We start from the raw sequence: 15,756 nt of genomic DNA, 5'->3' as shown, positions 1-15,756 counted from the left end.
AAAGCTTCTGTAAGGCTTATGTTTTCTCATCTCCTGAAAGTATAAATCCATGACATTAAGTGTGGGCTTTTTCCATTTCATTTGGTCTTACTAAGAGAGAGAGAGAGAGAGAGCTCTGTATTTGCAAGTTGTATTAAAATGCACTTTACTTGGATAAAAAAAAATCAAAAAATGTTAAGCAAAGGAACTTTTCATGATGGAGAATGAGGGCAAAATAAGAATCGTTTGGCTAGTTGTGTGTTTGTGCCAACTTTTTTTTATTTTGTGGAGCGTGGGAACTTCTCTTACCTCACCTTGAAGGGCAGCGCGGACCTTGTTTACTCAAGCACTTGGAGGTGTTTGGATTAAAAGGCCGCTTTGCCAGCTGATTGCCCACTCTCACACTGGTGCTTTAGTGCATTGTACATTCTGTCACGGTGTAGAGGAGCGTAGCAGGTCCCCATCGTGGGACCAATACATTATTTATTCTGGCTAATCCTTCAGCGAGTTTGTTATTGTTAAACCAAATGGCCCTTTAAGTAAAGAAACGGTTAAGTAGATCCGTTGTTATATGTAGTTGTCTAATGAAGAGATTTACGGCACTGGCAAAGGGCTATTGTGTAGGCATTACCCTCTCACAGCATGCACACGTATTATCTTAACAACTCTGCCACATTTCATAGGAAACATTTTCATACGAGGGCTTGAATATTAAATGCAACAATTGCTCTCCAATAGGATTATTGTAACATGAAAAAAAAAAAAAAGTAAGCGAGGTCTGAACAGTGAGTGGGGCGCCGAATTAGGATTTCTGTGTTGGAGCATGATTACTCCGTGTAGTGAAAACGTGCACAGTGGGAGTGCGTTGAAAAGACATTCTGCTTGCACAGATATTGGTCTCGGTGAATGACTTTGAGATCTCTAGGGATTTTGGCAGTTACCGCTCTGATAATCCTTAGGCGCCAAAAATTTGCCTTCTGCTAAATCGTAAGGTGAAAAATGTGTCAAAGTTTCATCACCAAAAATAGTTCACCCAAGAAAAAAAATATATATCCTTCTCCTATGTATACCGGAGACTTCTGGTGTAGTGACCAACACATCAGGAGGCCTAAAATGGCTCATTTCATCTGGATGTGTCTCAATTTAATGTTTTTTATGCTGCGCAATTGAGCGCGTTTAAAATTGCCGTTCCTTATTGGATCCTGTTGTATTTTGATTTTCGGCCACATTAAATGAGATAAATTCTTTTTCATCCAAGTTGACTTTGCTTGATAAGACCTCTTGGAACAGGAAATGCACCTTCTAATATATGCATGATTCATACTTTAATAGGTCTTGTTTATATTGACCTATTCTGTAGAACTCTATAGCGTCTTTGTCGTTTCCCATATGCTTACATAATCTTGCATGTATATGCAAATGCTAATTGTCGAGAAACAACTTTACTTGTGCATAGAACCTAACTCCTCTTAGTCCTTTCCCTTCTGCCTGAATATCTGTCTGTGCTGTTGGTGACCTTCCCCAGACGTCGCTGGTATTTTTGCGATATCAGTTTCGAAGTGAGGCTGTCAAATATTTTGCCTCCGCTTATCTGGGAGTTAATTATACATTGTAGTTAGAAAGGTGTCCAAACTCTGTCTGATCTCCCTAGTCTGTGAAAGAAAAATGTGTCACGATTCCAGAGGGCGTTGAACTCCATTGGCCAAGGTCGGTGAGAGCATGTGTGTTTTGTAGAAATGGAGTTGGGTCTTTTCCCAGGCTTGCATGTCGTAAGCACAGACCTAAACCCTCCTATTCCTGTTTATGTAATAGTAACATGGTTCGAAAGGCTAAAAACCGACCTATGGCCATCCGGTTCAGCCCATTATCCTGCAAAATTGATCCTGTGGAAGGCAAAAAACCCTCCTGATCTAGTAGACAATTTTCCTCACCTCAAGGGAAAAAAATTCCTCCCTGACTCCAAATCTTGCAATCAAAACAACTCCCTGGATCAACGACCCTTCTCTAGAACAGAAATGAATATTTAATGATGATAGAAGGTGATCAGTCCCTTCGTGTAGCAATGTTAGCTAAAAAAAAATACAAATGCCTAAAATTATCATCCCTTGGTCTCTACATTTTTGTTTGTTCACCCTTCGACAAGGAATGCCCTGTTTGTAGATCCGTAGGTTTCAACAGAATGTTAAAAATTACCGCCTTGTTCATAATTTATTAGTTTGATCAATGGCCTTAAAGTTCTCAATGGGTTATTTGTCTGGCACCCCATAACAATGGCTTTTTTTGTGTGTTATGGATTGAGCGCACGTAACATAAGGGCACAGTTATTACATTTATGAATGTTGGCATGTAGTTTATATTTCATAATCTTCTCTGTCATTGGGCAACAGTTGGTTTCATTGTTTTGAGGAGAAAAGCAGACACTCTGGCTCATCTGATTATGTATGGCATGTAGATATATATGGTCCTTTTTTAATGCATTTTTTGTTTTTCATGTTCCAAGTAGTTCCAATACCCCTTGCCTAGCAACTCTATAAACTCTCCATAAAACACACCATGTAGTGACTATTTATTGTGCTATTACAGGTTGTTTGCTGACTGTCTATTAGGTTTCCAGGTAGTAACGTTGGTGAATAGTCCTTCATCTGGGGAATTTTGATATGTCATTTCCTGTTCCTGTGACCTTTTACATTGAAATTGTGTAGTGTAATCAGGTCTTCAGCATTGATGGTGTTCACTAGTACTTTTGTGCTTATGTTCCCTAAATTTTATTATGCTTTTTAGATCTTGTGTTGCTTTTTATGTAGTGTCTATAATTCGGACTATATTTTAAAGCTAGTTACCTAGGAATGATGGTAATAAAATGGCTAATGTGCAGTGTTTCTAATACTCTACGACACAGCTCTGCTAAGAGAGTAAAAGATGGCCGGCTGAGATTTCCTTACTCATTTCGGTGTTCATATGCCTGATGTATATTTTTACTATATTCTGTTGGTCCACTCAAATTTCTGTGCATTTATATGGCTGAAACCTAAGAAGCCAGCTAGACATCGATCCTATCACTTTTCAGATATGCTCATAATAGCGCTATGTTACTTGAAGTATCACACAGTTTCTTGCAGACCATTGGCAATGGATTCCATGCTACCCTAGCTAACATGGTGCTGTCAGTAGTTGATTTGGTTCTTCTTTTATGGGAATCTTCTGAATTGTGCTAATTAAGATATGTCATGAATAGTGCAAGTCACGCTTCCAGTCGTGCCGACAGAGTGCAGATTGTGGGTCTGTTCTTTTTTATGTTCATATTTGCGTCTGGTCTATTTCTAAATGGTGCCAAGCTATGCTTAGACACAGCAACAGCAGCAGATAACTGGGATCTGTCTCATTGAATATATTGGGTAAACATCAACACAAGTCGTCAGAAAGTCTTGGCTCAACTCTTACTTCCACTTCTTGGTTATCAAGTTATTGTGTTACAGCACAATGGGTACTTTCTGGAGAATAAAGGAGACGTGTGACCTAATGCCATGTAAATATCGGCCTTCCAACTTTAATATTAAAACTCTTTTGAGAAAAAAAGATTTGATATAGCTTGATATCTTGTGTTTATTGGCAAAGATGGCTGTACAACATGGTGAGCTTATGGTGCATAGAAGCTGCTACCTAGTCAATGCCAAAAACTTCCATCATAGGAAGTTTAGACCCTTCAAAAGTTAGGATTTTTGTTTCCTTAATTATAATTTTCCAGATCTTAAAGCGCAATGTTGCCTCCTGAACTAATATGTGTACATAGTAATACTGCCCCCCCCCCCCTTTTTTTTTTTTTTTTTTTTTAAGTAGGGCTTATCCTTATTGTTGATGGGGTCAACCCTCTCTGTTTGTGGGCATGACGTAGTGTGTCCTAATTAAAAACTTTGCAGCTTCTTATGGTTAGGAACCTCCTCCTTTAATTTCTCATCTCCTTATAACTCAAGATTTGAGTTCAGTAGTGGTCCTCCCCACAATCAACTGTAAGTATTATGTTTGTTGTGGAGTTTTCTCTTCCATCTATCTCTTCTCCTGTCCACATAGAATTTACAATGGCTTTGATTGGAAAACCGTTGTGGCCATGTTCAATAAACTATCTGCTTTAGTAGTTAATAATTAGTGCTTGCAGATAGAGGTAATTTGCATGTAATTATAGAGTCCCTAATGGTTTACTTGTTTGTACTTTATTTTTGTGACCCAAGTCTATAGTTTGAACACATTACTATAGGTGAATATTTTTTTTTTTTTTTACACTGTCATTTGTTACCAGTTTGTCTATGCGCCATTTGACTCGACTACAACTTTTTGTACTTATACTCTCTACTTCCGAATACTTAGGATGTGATTTATTTTACATGGATTTTAGTTTATTTCATGATATTCTTTAGCTTGATGTTCTGGTCTATTTTACTTTAAGATTGTATATTAAAGTGAAACATTTTAATATCGATCGAGTGGCTTGATAAGAGGGAACAGAGGCTTGGTTATTGGTTTTGGTCATGGTGACGAAAAGGTCTTATGGCATCTGTCTAGAGCGAGAAAGATTGGTTTTGGAAGGAGATAATAAAATCTAAGTATGATGTATTGTAGGAGCAAACATTCAAACTCTCCATAAGATTGACCAACTCTGTAATTTTATAGGCAACCCTTGTGTCTTCTCTAGTCGAACATGTTGTTCAGTTCATTAAGTCTTGCTCGAATAAGTTTGAGTAAGATCTGACTTCCTTTTTTTGGACAACACTTGCGTAATTTATGTGTTAAACACGTCAATGTAGTTCCTTAAAATTTACTGTCACATTATGTCTCGTAGACAACGCTTATGTCTTCTCCATCACGTAGGACATGCCCATCACTTGTCATAGCTAGAATCCGTTTGCTTGTAATAGGTCTTGCAAGTACTTAGTTACAGCAGCTAGTGTACAGTACCATAGATCACCTGGCTACTTCTTGTCCTACAATTAAGATTACAGCAAGAACACCGCCAACTGAGCCATATTTTAGTCTTTTGTATGGGGATTGTCCATTTCAGCCTTAAATCATTTTTTTTAGGAGAAGCGTGCACTGTGAAGACACTTAGGTCAGTAGCCATTTGGTAGTCAGATCTTAATCCATTAAGCTAAGGTGATCCTATTTCCATCAATTATTCATGTTAACATTTTTATATTCGTCAAAAAAATCTTTCTGTAGTGTTTCAGTTCCCAACACGTGTTGAATAATGTGCTCAATAACTGTAGATTATTAATGTCTTGGTCCTTGGTTAAAATCTGGTTCTATGTCATTTGTCCTCTTCGTGTGGGGCAGATTTGTTTGGAGTGCAGTGGATCATAGTCTGGACGTTTTACACTATTTAATGGATGTAACCACTGACAAAATGATTGAAGAAGGTGCCTTTGGTTCGGTGTAGGGAAGGATGAAGCTACTTGGTTTTGGTTTGAATTTCAAGATGCAGGTGTGTAACAAGAGAAAGGTCGAGGTTGCTTAGAAGTCCTTCTGGTTTCTATTAAGAATGAAGACAATTCCCCTGCTACTAGATTAATGTGGATTCTTGTACTGTTACAGTAACACAAATCTACAAGTAGTCCTGAATGTCAAAAAATGGATGCAAGTTTAATCAGTTCTTTATTACAGTGGATGTAAACTTGTGGCTCTCATCCCAGCTTTCTCCGAACCATAGTATAGTAACCAACTATATGCTTATTAATACAAATATTTTTTATTTCCTTTGTCTCGCAGACTGTTTTTGTTTTTGGAGATCCTCTGCGGTATCTGTGCCAAGTAGTGTTACATGGTTTTATTATTACTGCAAATTCCATTTGTGGTTGAGGGGGGGAAAAGCATTGGATATTAAAATATTTAATTTAACAATAAAATATGAAAAAACAAGGGGTAATGGATTAAAGAGTTGACTTATTTTGTACTATTTCACCCTTTCATCATACCCTGAATTGCCCCCCCAGCCGTGCCCGATAATCAGTATTTGGTCACATCAAGCATGTTCGGTTCCATCATGTCTTTATACTGAAGACCTGATGGAACATGCTTGATGTGACCAAAAGTTGATGATGCCTTCTTATCTGTGTCGGCACTGGCCAAGTATGAAGTTTGGCAAAAAATTGGCTGTATTATGATTTTCTATGATAATTGAGTTCATTGGCAGATGTTTTCCCTTGTGATTTTGGATAGTATTTTTGTTTTCTTTCAGTTAGAACAGCAGATTTTTCTTTCAATACTTGGATGTTTGTATTGGCTACAGTCATTGCTAGTTTTTAAATGAGTGAAATTTTTGTAATTTTTATTTATTTTTTAATCCGGCAACAATACAGATTCCATAGTTGAATGGTCAATGACTTCTATTCTCACAAGACCAGATCTACTGTAAAGACTTGATTTTGGGTTGCAGACAAGTTTTTCTTGGCTTCAAAGTACTCTTAAAGGGAGTGCTTACTTTTTCCTGCTTCCGCCCATGCTAAACTCAATCACATTTGTACATGTGTACATCATTTAGTAATGCAGAATATAATCTTTTATGTTGTTCTTGATTATTTTCTGTGTTAATCCTTTTAGATACCATCTTAAAGGAATTTACTATATGATTTAGTCACTGCACTGAAACACCATGCCTTAATGACACCTATAATAACCATCTCAAAATTTTTATGTCGAATTAGCATGAATTTTTGCCCAGTCAACAAAACACTTCTACCAGGAGAGTAGATTATGGATGCGTTTAGCTGTCCCCAGTGACGGATTACAGTGTAAAATATATCATGACCTCTCGCTTTTTCAGAACAATAGCTTTTGATTGAAGGGTGTCTTGCATGTAATGTCATTTTAAATGTATTTTCTATGCAGGATAAATGTCCTTAAGATATTTACAGCCCCTAACTACAAGGACGGTGGCAGGAGTTTGATTGCATTGTTAATATTTCTGCTAGTCTGATAATAAATGGGGGAGAACGGAATGCTTATTGTTGAGCATGTCATATGGAAACATAGCCACAGATCACACCGTGGGTCCTCTCCAAGTAACGATGCTCAGACAGGAAATGACAAAAATGCAAAAAAATTCCCCTAAATGATCCTAGATTTTGCACTTTAATTCCATCGAGTGATTGTTTTCTGGCAGAGGTGGATTTATTAAGCCCAAATTCAGTGAAACTGTATGTGCTAAGCCTCTATGTTAAATTGCAAACTGGAAAGTTACACCAGTAAATGGACTAGAGGGTATAGACAGATGTAACCTCGTGTCCTCTTCTCGGTCGACGCCAGTGAATTCTCAGAGATTTTATTTTTTAGACTTGATTTACCACAATTTTTTGTTTCCAGTAATCCTTAAATCTATTTCTGACATCACACATTAGAGTCGTCTCTAATTGCATTAAAATGGAAGGACGGTTGAACTCTGAGAGTCTGTATGACTGTAGAGTTCCATCAGCTGTAGGATAGGAGACCTGAAATGAATCTTGTGGGGAAGAATGTATTTATTTATTTTGTACTGACGGCAATTTGGTGCCATTACCAGCTGTACATGGATGAGAGAAAAACGGCACAACACACAAATACTCTTCGTGTCCTGTGCATTTAACAGCCGGAAACCAAGCAATATGACTGAGGTTCATCAGTCAGAAATAATGGCTGCTGCCACCCGTTGGCATTTCTTGTTTTATTACATTTTTTCATGTTTTTGTGTATTTTTTTTATAGTGTGGTTATCCTTTATTTGATGTTTTTGCAAGCCATAGGTAATTGCAGAAATGGAGATCTCCAACTGTTCTAATTTTCCCAAACAACAACACTTTCTTCTGATTTCCAGTCTTAAAGTGGATCTGTGCTGTGTACCTGGAAATACATTAAATAGGAAATAATACATTTGTATATATACATTTTTTAAAGATGGGGTTAGATGTAGCCTCAAGGTTGAGTTGTGTGTGTGTGTGTGTGTGTGTGTGTGTATGTATATATATATATATATATATATATACTGTTTGTGCTACAGTTTTTAATGCGATTTTCAATATCAATCCATCTATCTATGTGTGCTTTTCCTTTTCAGACATATTTTTAAATGTTTACACCATATTTGCAGGTTCCACTTGGATCTTTCTGTGGAATATTAGTTTAACTTCTATTAAAGGGATTACCCCACAAATAATAAATAAATAAAAATATATATATAATCTGGTGTTTTGCACACCATTATTTTAATTATATCAATACAAAAAACACTACTCTGCCATGTAATTTTTCACCTTTCTCTCTTATTTTTACTCTCATATTAGGAGTACTTATCTCATCCCTTTGTGTAGGTGGGCAGCAGCTCATCCCAAGTGATAGTCAAGCTACTGCATCATGTAGTAGTGCATTGTAGTCGACCTTTGTTAACCCCTTCTTTTCCTTCATAGAAAATTGTCCCTCATTCAGCAGTAATAAATATTGTTGCGGTATGCAATGCCCTTCTCTCTGCTGTCTAGAGAGAGATGCAGCCGTGTATTTATTTACAAGTAGGAATGACTGAGAAGGGTCTGGGCTGCTCCACCTGCTTCACTATGGGATCACTTTGCCAGCACTGGGGGGAGGGAGCAGGGATGACGCTGAGCTTGTTAGTCCACCTGTGAATGCAGGAGATGGTGGATCAGAAGGATACATGTCAGGGGGCGCTACCAGAGAGAAAAATGTAATGTACATAAAAGCCTAACAATATTTTTATTGCATTTATATTGCAATAATACTTTGAAATGTCCAACTCATTGCATAGTTTTACATTTCATGTGATAACTCCTTTAATATTTTACCTATGGTTGGCCCATGGATGGTTGGCCCATGGAATCTGGTAGGGAAGAGCATTACTCATTCCTGATCTATAAAAGACTAGGAAGAATAAACATGGTGTAGTTCATGTGCACTTGTCATTGCCGCCCAAATTGTAGGTGGATATAATAAGAGAACTTAATCTCTCAATTCTTTAGGGACTTGTGAGTTGTGACCTCTCTAAGGCTACCTACACATGGCAGAAATTTCTTTCTTTGCATTTCTACCCCAAACCCACACCGAAAACCATGTGTTGTTTTGTGTATTTTCTTTGGTGCAGATCTTGCCCTTCGTGGTGGAGAGTCACTGGCACAACTCTAGATCTTTTTGTTGACCAATGTCTGGATGGGAGTTATAGCGGCATTGTGGAAGTATTGTAACATGCTCCTTGTTTTATCCCAACAACCCCAAGCCTATTGTGGAAGTGACCCAGTGAGGGTTTACACTTTTATGTTTGATACATTTACTGGAATGGGGTAATTAAAGGAGTTATGTAGTGGGTTAAAACTGATGACCTATCCTCACGATTGGTCATCAATATTATATAGTCAGGGGTCCAACTTCCAGCACCACCACCAATCAGCTATTTGAAGGGGTTGCGGCGCGTGTGTGAATGATACTTCTTCAAAACTACCTGCGCATTGTCGTCTTTGCTCGCCCCAAGTGAATATTGATGACTTTTCCTGAGGATAGATAATCCATTTTTATCCACTACTCAACCCCCTCTAACTATATGATTATTTTGACAATAACAATATACAAAATAATCTAAAACAAAATATTTTTTTTTTTTTTTTTTTGCTTTTTATATATTGCACCAGTTTTTTTCTTATTTTTTTTTATTCTCTATTTTTTTTTTAACAGTCATAATAACCTTTATTTATACCGTCTGAACGCTTTTTCTTTTTTTTTTTTCCAGAAGTGTCATCGACTGCTTGTTTTCTTAAATAACTAATTTGCTGCCTTTATGTCTCCAATTAAAGTCTTCTAACCTCCATTCATGACTGTCACCATAGACGTGCCCTAGGACGTCTTAGGTTTCATCCAGGCCACCTTCAGCTGACAGACATTATGCTTTGGCCTTGAAACAGCCTGGCCTTCCTTAGGTGTGAGTGACATGAAACACGAGGACTCTAGATGTAGTGTAATCCATCCTGCATGAGATCTTATATTCCTGTGTGATCCACGATAGGGAACAGATAAAGTTTTCGATAGTGTACCACGCTCTTTTTTTTATTTATTTTTATTGATTTAGATCTGCCAATCTATAATCAATATTAATCAGACCTAACTATTGAGCATTGTACGGGTATAGCAAGAAGCTGAAAGAATAGATCTATTGAAAACAGCTGGTGGCTTCCCAGAGAGCTCCGACCTTTGTGTCTCATAACTTTTTTTTTTTTTTCTCCCTATATGAATGGGAAAATTATTTTGTGCTCTCCTTGTGGCGTTTCCTTCTGTTTGTAGTAATTAACAACAAGGCAATGATTACAATTATTAACAAATAGTCCGTTCTTTTCCAAGCCAAACAACCAAAGGCCTTGCACATTGTTTTCCATCCATTCCTTAATGTGGCCAACTCCTTGGTGATATTGATGACCCAGTATGACACATTTAAAGTCATTATTATTTCATTTAATGGCTGTACGTATAGTCAAGTGGGATTCTGACTATCAAGTCGTTGAATGGCTTGTAACATTGATTTATGAGTCAAGGATTTTGTGTGCCGAGCCGAACACAGTTGAGATTGCACCTTATGTGCCCATTGATTTTTGTTTTCGGATTTTGCCTCGCAGTAATTAGACTATGATCTCACGGATGGTACCATTTCAATTTTGTATTTTTATTTTTTTGCCCCTTCTGTAAAACAATCTTGTAAATTACTTAAAAATGTTCTGCAGGATTCTGAAGATCAGGAACAGTGAAGCCCTCCCGGTGATCCGCTCATAGTGAATAAGCATTGTGCAAAGGTCACATGTTATCTCCTATTATGTTGGATGATTAGACGTGGGTGGGGCGAGCGTAAATATTGGGAAAAGTAATCTGAATGTGCTGGCGGGGCACATGTTACAAAGCCCATTACAAAGTTGCTCTGTGGAGTTTTTTTTCGTTATTTCAGATTCTTCAGGGTATTTTACACGCCAGATTTTTGGTATGGATTATGTGCCCAAAACACATGCAGAAAAAAGTGACGTGCAGTCCATTTTGATGCAGAATATATGTCCAGAGCTCCCACTGAAATGGACAGGGTGAAAAACCATGTCAAAACTGCGTTAAAGTATGAAACATTGCATCCTGAAACACATCCCCAATCAGATTTTTTTTCAGCGCAGAAAAAACGTTGTGTGAACCTACCCTCAATCACAACATTTTGCTCTTTTTAACTTTAAGATATATGTTTAAAATTAAAAGCTTGAAATAACTTATCCTTCCTGAAATGAGTAATCAAAATGTGTATACTTTGGAAGACAGTCCGGTCCCCTTTGGTTGCCGAGTTCACTTTTCTAGCAGACTCAAAAAGTTAGAACATTTCTAAGCCCAATCGCTCTCGGGCTCTTGGGATTCGTCCAGCATTGTCAGGCAACATAAACTGGGTATAAAGCGTAGACTGTACTTTTAATCCCAATAAAGCTGACTACACGTAGTAAGATGGTATACCAATTCTTAAGGTTGCTGAGATGCCTCCAGATTCTCCATCCCCTGAAGAGCATGCCTCCTGGCAATCAGAGATTAACAGAAGTAGTTAAGTCCTGCCAGCCTCTGCCGGGTAAATATACTATAAAACAGCACGATGGCTCAGTGGTTAACTGTTATCTTGCAGTGCAGGGATCCTGGGTTGGAATCTGACCAAAGGCAAGATCTGCATGGAGTTTGTATGTTCTCCTCATGGTTGCATGGGTTTCCTCAGAAACTCCAAAAACATATGTAAAGGTTATTGGAAAATTAAACTGTGACCCCAAATAGGGATAAGTACCAATGTGAGTGATCTTTGTACAGTGCTGAAGAATATGTTGGCACTATGTAACTGGATAAACTAACAGTGATATTATTCATAATTGCCAAATGGGACTTGGATGGGACATCTCTACCAGGGTCAAAGGTGTCCTTAGTTTTTTGGGGGTACTATAGCTCCTTATGGATAGCATCTTAATTGGCATGATGAGTCTTATAAGTCAGGCAATGTTCCTATGGAATTCTGGGAGGAAAGGGATGCAAATGAGCTCTGAACAAGCTCTGCCTCTTATGCCACCAATGTACTACCTTTTAAGAAGCCTTGAGACATGACTTGGATGATAATTAAGCCAGCGCCTCATCTGCAGACAACTGTTTTCGGGTGATTGCCCCTCATCAGTGCAGAGCAGAGAGTACTGGGTGAGAGGCCTAGGTCAGGATTTGTGCGCTACTACATCCCCTTATGGAGTGCGCCTTAATGGCTCACTTCTAATAGAGAGAAAGTTGGGAGGGGGGGGGGGGGTCCTTTATGATGCCCATATGCCATTGGGGTAATTGAACTTGAGCTTTTTTTATTTTTTATGTATTATAGCCATAAGGTAACCCATCAACATCAAAGCTGGCAGGGGCTGTTCTTTGATTTCTGGGTAAATATCAGGTATGGTCGATTTTTATCATGCCCAATTCTTTGTCCCCTTGGAGATACACCTATGGGCCAGTCACTTTCGAAGTTAGGGAGGATAGAAAATGGCAAATAACCGTCCATAGAAATAGAAGTTTGCATCCAGCTGCATTAACACAGCTGAGATCTCTATTCCCCTGTTTACCTCTGCCCCTGTGTTCGCCAGACGGAAAGTGGCACCATAGGCCTTGTCTTCATCTAAAATTCACATTATTGGTTTTGTTTTAAATTTTTTTTTTTTTTTTTGCTCCAGATGTCTTCACCGTTAGTAAAGTGTTGGGATATTTGGATGTTTTGGAATGAAATCTGTTTGCTACACCAGATAAGCCCCTGTCTTCTAATAGATGCAGCTGCAAAATGCCTCCGAGTCTGCCTGTGGTGTCCAAAGATATTAGCATATTTAACATGCTTCTCAGCAGGACACTAAGATATAACAGTTGTAATTGACTTTCTGAATCTCTCCCATTTCCTTCTCCCTTAGCCTCTGTGTACGGGAGATGTCTTATTAGTGCCCGATCACCAATACGTGATCCGGAGACGGTATGAATCATTAATACATTCAGCACTCACCGAAGACGGTTTAAAGGCAAAGGCGGCTAACACAGGAGCCACCGCTTCTAAGTTATGCGAGTTCATGTGAGAGCGGCCATCGGTTCCTATTCTTCCGTCAAGGGAGTTCGATTCTGTGACTTCCATGTTAATTAATAACTGGTATTTCAGACAAATCCTGAGATTCATAGCTTCCAGCCAAGCGGCATCTTCACTGCTTTTATGGGAACTTTCCATTATTAGGCATGATTTATTATGTGATAATAAAATAAAGAGCAGAATGAGTTATACGACTCGGTTATGTGTCGGAGGAAATATTTAATCGGCCGGAACAAAGAGGCCGAGAGTCAAGAGTTTGATTGGTAGACGTTTGTGTTACTGTGTTGTTTTTTAATTAATGGCGTTCGCTGGCTAATGAGTTCTTAATAATGGTAGGTTTAAAAAATATATATTATTAGATCATATCATTTTTGCACTTTTTTCAATTTAAAAAAATCTAAATTAGATGAATTTTTCAAATTTGATATTTTTTTTTATTTTTTTCCTAATTTTATTATTTGTATTACTTTTTTCAAACTACTAATACTTCAATTTCTTGAAGCTGAGTTATCGATCGTATTTAGCTGGTCCGAAGTTGCAGGTTTTGTACACGTCTCATGAATGACTTGTTATGGGGATGTAATTGTGCGTACGTGATGTTTATGGTGGTGTTTATATGGCTTCCACCTGTAGATGAATCATTGAGTGATATTTTAGACACTTTTTTTGCGCTAAGCTACTTTCACACTCGCGTTTTGTGCGCATCCGTGATGGACGGTTCCGTTCAGATAATCAAACCGTCTGCCTCCATTTAGAACTGATTCATTTGTATTATCTTTAACATAGGCAAGACGGATCCGTCTTGAACACCATTAAAAGTCAACGGAGGATGGATCTGTTTTCTATTGTGTCAGTGAAAACTGATCCGTTTGGGTTAATTTCATGTCCGTGGAATGGAGACGGAATGGAGGCATACTGAGGCATTCTGAGCGGATCCTTTTCCATTCAGAATGCATTAGAACTGATCCGTTTTGGACCGCTTGTGAGAGCCCTAAACGGATATCGCAAACGGAAAGCCAAAACATGAGTGTGAAAGTAGACATAGTATTGTTTGGTTCCTTTGTTGACATGCGGAGGACGGCAGCAGCTGAATCAATACATGGGACACCAAAGTGAATTTAGATTGCACCCATGTGACTGATGTGGATAGAAGGTGTTAATGTGTATAGCGGAGTGAAGACATGTATAACTGTCTCCTCCCAGACTGCTAACATGGACCATATGTCTTTTTTCTCTTTCGGTTACGTTTTCTGTTGAGGTTCCTCCTAAGATTATAGACTCCGATTTTTCTTTTTCTTCCTTTGTAAATCTGCATTTAATTAAATTGTCTGAGTCAGTCTATGTAAGACTTGTCTACACATCCTTGAATTTTTTTTTGAGCCCCTCTCCTTTTCTTTTTATGCTATTCTTCCCCTTCCTGAGTGTGAAGTGTTAAATGTATATTTTTATCCACCCCCCACCTAATATTTTTTATAGAGCAATTTTAATGGTAGTCATGGATGGTTTAAAATTGGCCATGTGGCCTACTAGTGCACCATTCTCTTGGATCCAAGCACCCACAGTTCTTGCCTTTTTTGCTATTTTTTTTTCTTTTCTTTTTTTCAGTCTTCTTACTCATTTTTGTTAAAAAGGTCCACTGATGACCTGCTGTCATGTTGCTAGAATCCCCAGGGAGCATGAAGTTTCCCTATAGTGCCCCTACAGGGCAAAATAAATATCACACGGTGGTTCTGAAATCAATGAGTGGTCAGTTTAATGCACAGATTTGGGCAACCCTCCTCTATTAATTTAGAATTCCTTAAAGGGGTAGTTCAAGAATTTAACATTGACTTAGGGTCCATTCACACGTCCGTTGTTTGTTTCCTGATCTGTTCCGTTTTTTGCTGAACAGATCTGGACCAGATCTGGACCCATTCATTTTCAATGGGTCCTGAAAAAAAAAATCTGACATTGTGCTGTCCGTTTTTTTTCAGGACCCATTGAAAATGAATGGGTCCAGATCTGGTCCAGATCTGTTCAGCAAAAAACGGAACAGATCAGGAAACAAACAACGGACGTGTGAATGGACCCTTATCCTCAGGATAGGCTATCGGTATCAGGTGGAGGTCCAACACCCCTACACTACCACCAGTCCCAAGTAGCTTCAGCCCTGGAAGTTGGTGCCGGAACTACACAGCTCCATTCATTATTTATTGGTCACCAGAGCTACTACAAAACATATGACCACCAGAGGTCCCCTGCCAGTCCTTGGGATAGACTTATCAATATTTGATAGGTGTATATCAAGCACCCCCACCAATTAGTTGTTCTCGAATAGCTGTGGCTCCGGAACTACAAATTCCATCCATTGTGTAGTGGACAGAGCTGGTTACTGCAAAACCAGAGCTGCTACAAAACATATGACCATCAGACGGGTCCCTGCCAGTCCTCAGAATAAGCTTATCAATTTTTGATAGACCCCCCCACCAGTCAGATGTTCGCAAGTAGCTGTGGCACAGGATGTTGGCATTGGAACTACACAGCTGGTTACTGCAACGATTCACTTCATTGGACCCCAGAGCCACTGTAGAGCAGCTGATTGGGAGAAGTATAGGGTTTCAGGTCAATCAGATATTGATGGCCTATCCTAAGTATCAGCAATTAGTATTAACATCCTCAAATATC

The 15,756-nt window shown here is 38.6% G+C and overlaps 1 protein-coding gene across 8 annotated transcripts in view; it reads left to right on the top strand.

Annotated features, from left to right (window-relative positions):
* ADGRL2 (adhesion G protein-coupled receptor L2) overlaps positions 1–15,756 on the top strand; it is a 180,514-nt gene that overhangs the window by 12,242 nt on the left and 152,516 nt on the right. The gene's annotated exons all lie outside the window — the stretch shown is intronic.

The sequence above is a fragment of the Bufo gargarizans genome, chromosome 7, assembly GCF_014858855.1.
Source record: "Bufo gargarizans isolate SCDJY-AF-19 chromosome 7, ASM1485885v1, whole genome shotgun sequence".
NCBI lineage: Eukaryota > Metazoa > Chordata > Amphibia > Anura > Bufonidae > Bufo > Bufo gargarizans.
Note: the sequence above shows the minus strand (reverse complement) of the source record. Positions and strands in the feature narration are given on the sequence as shown.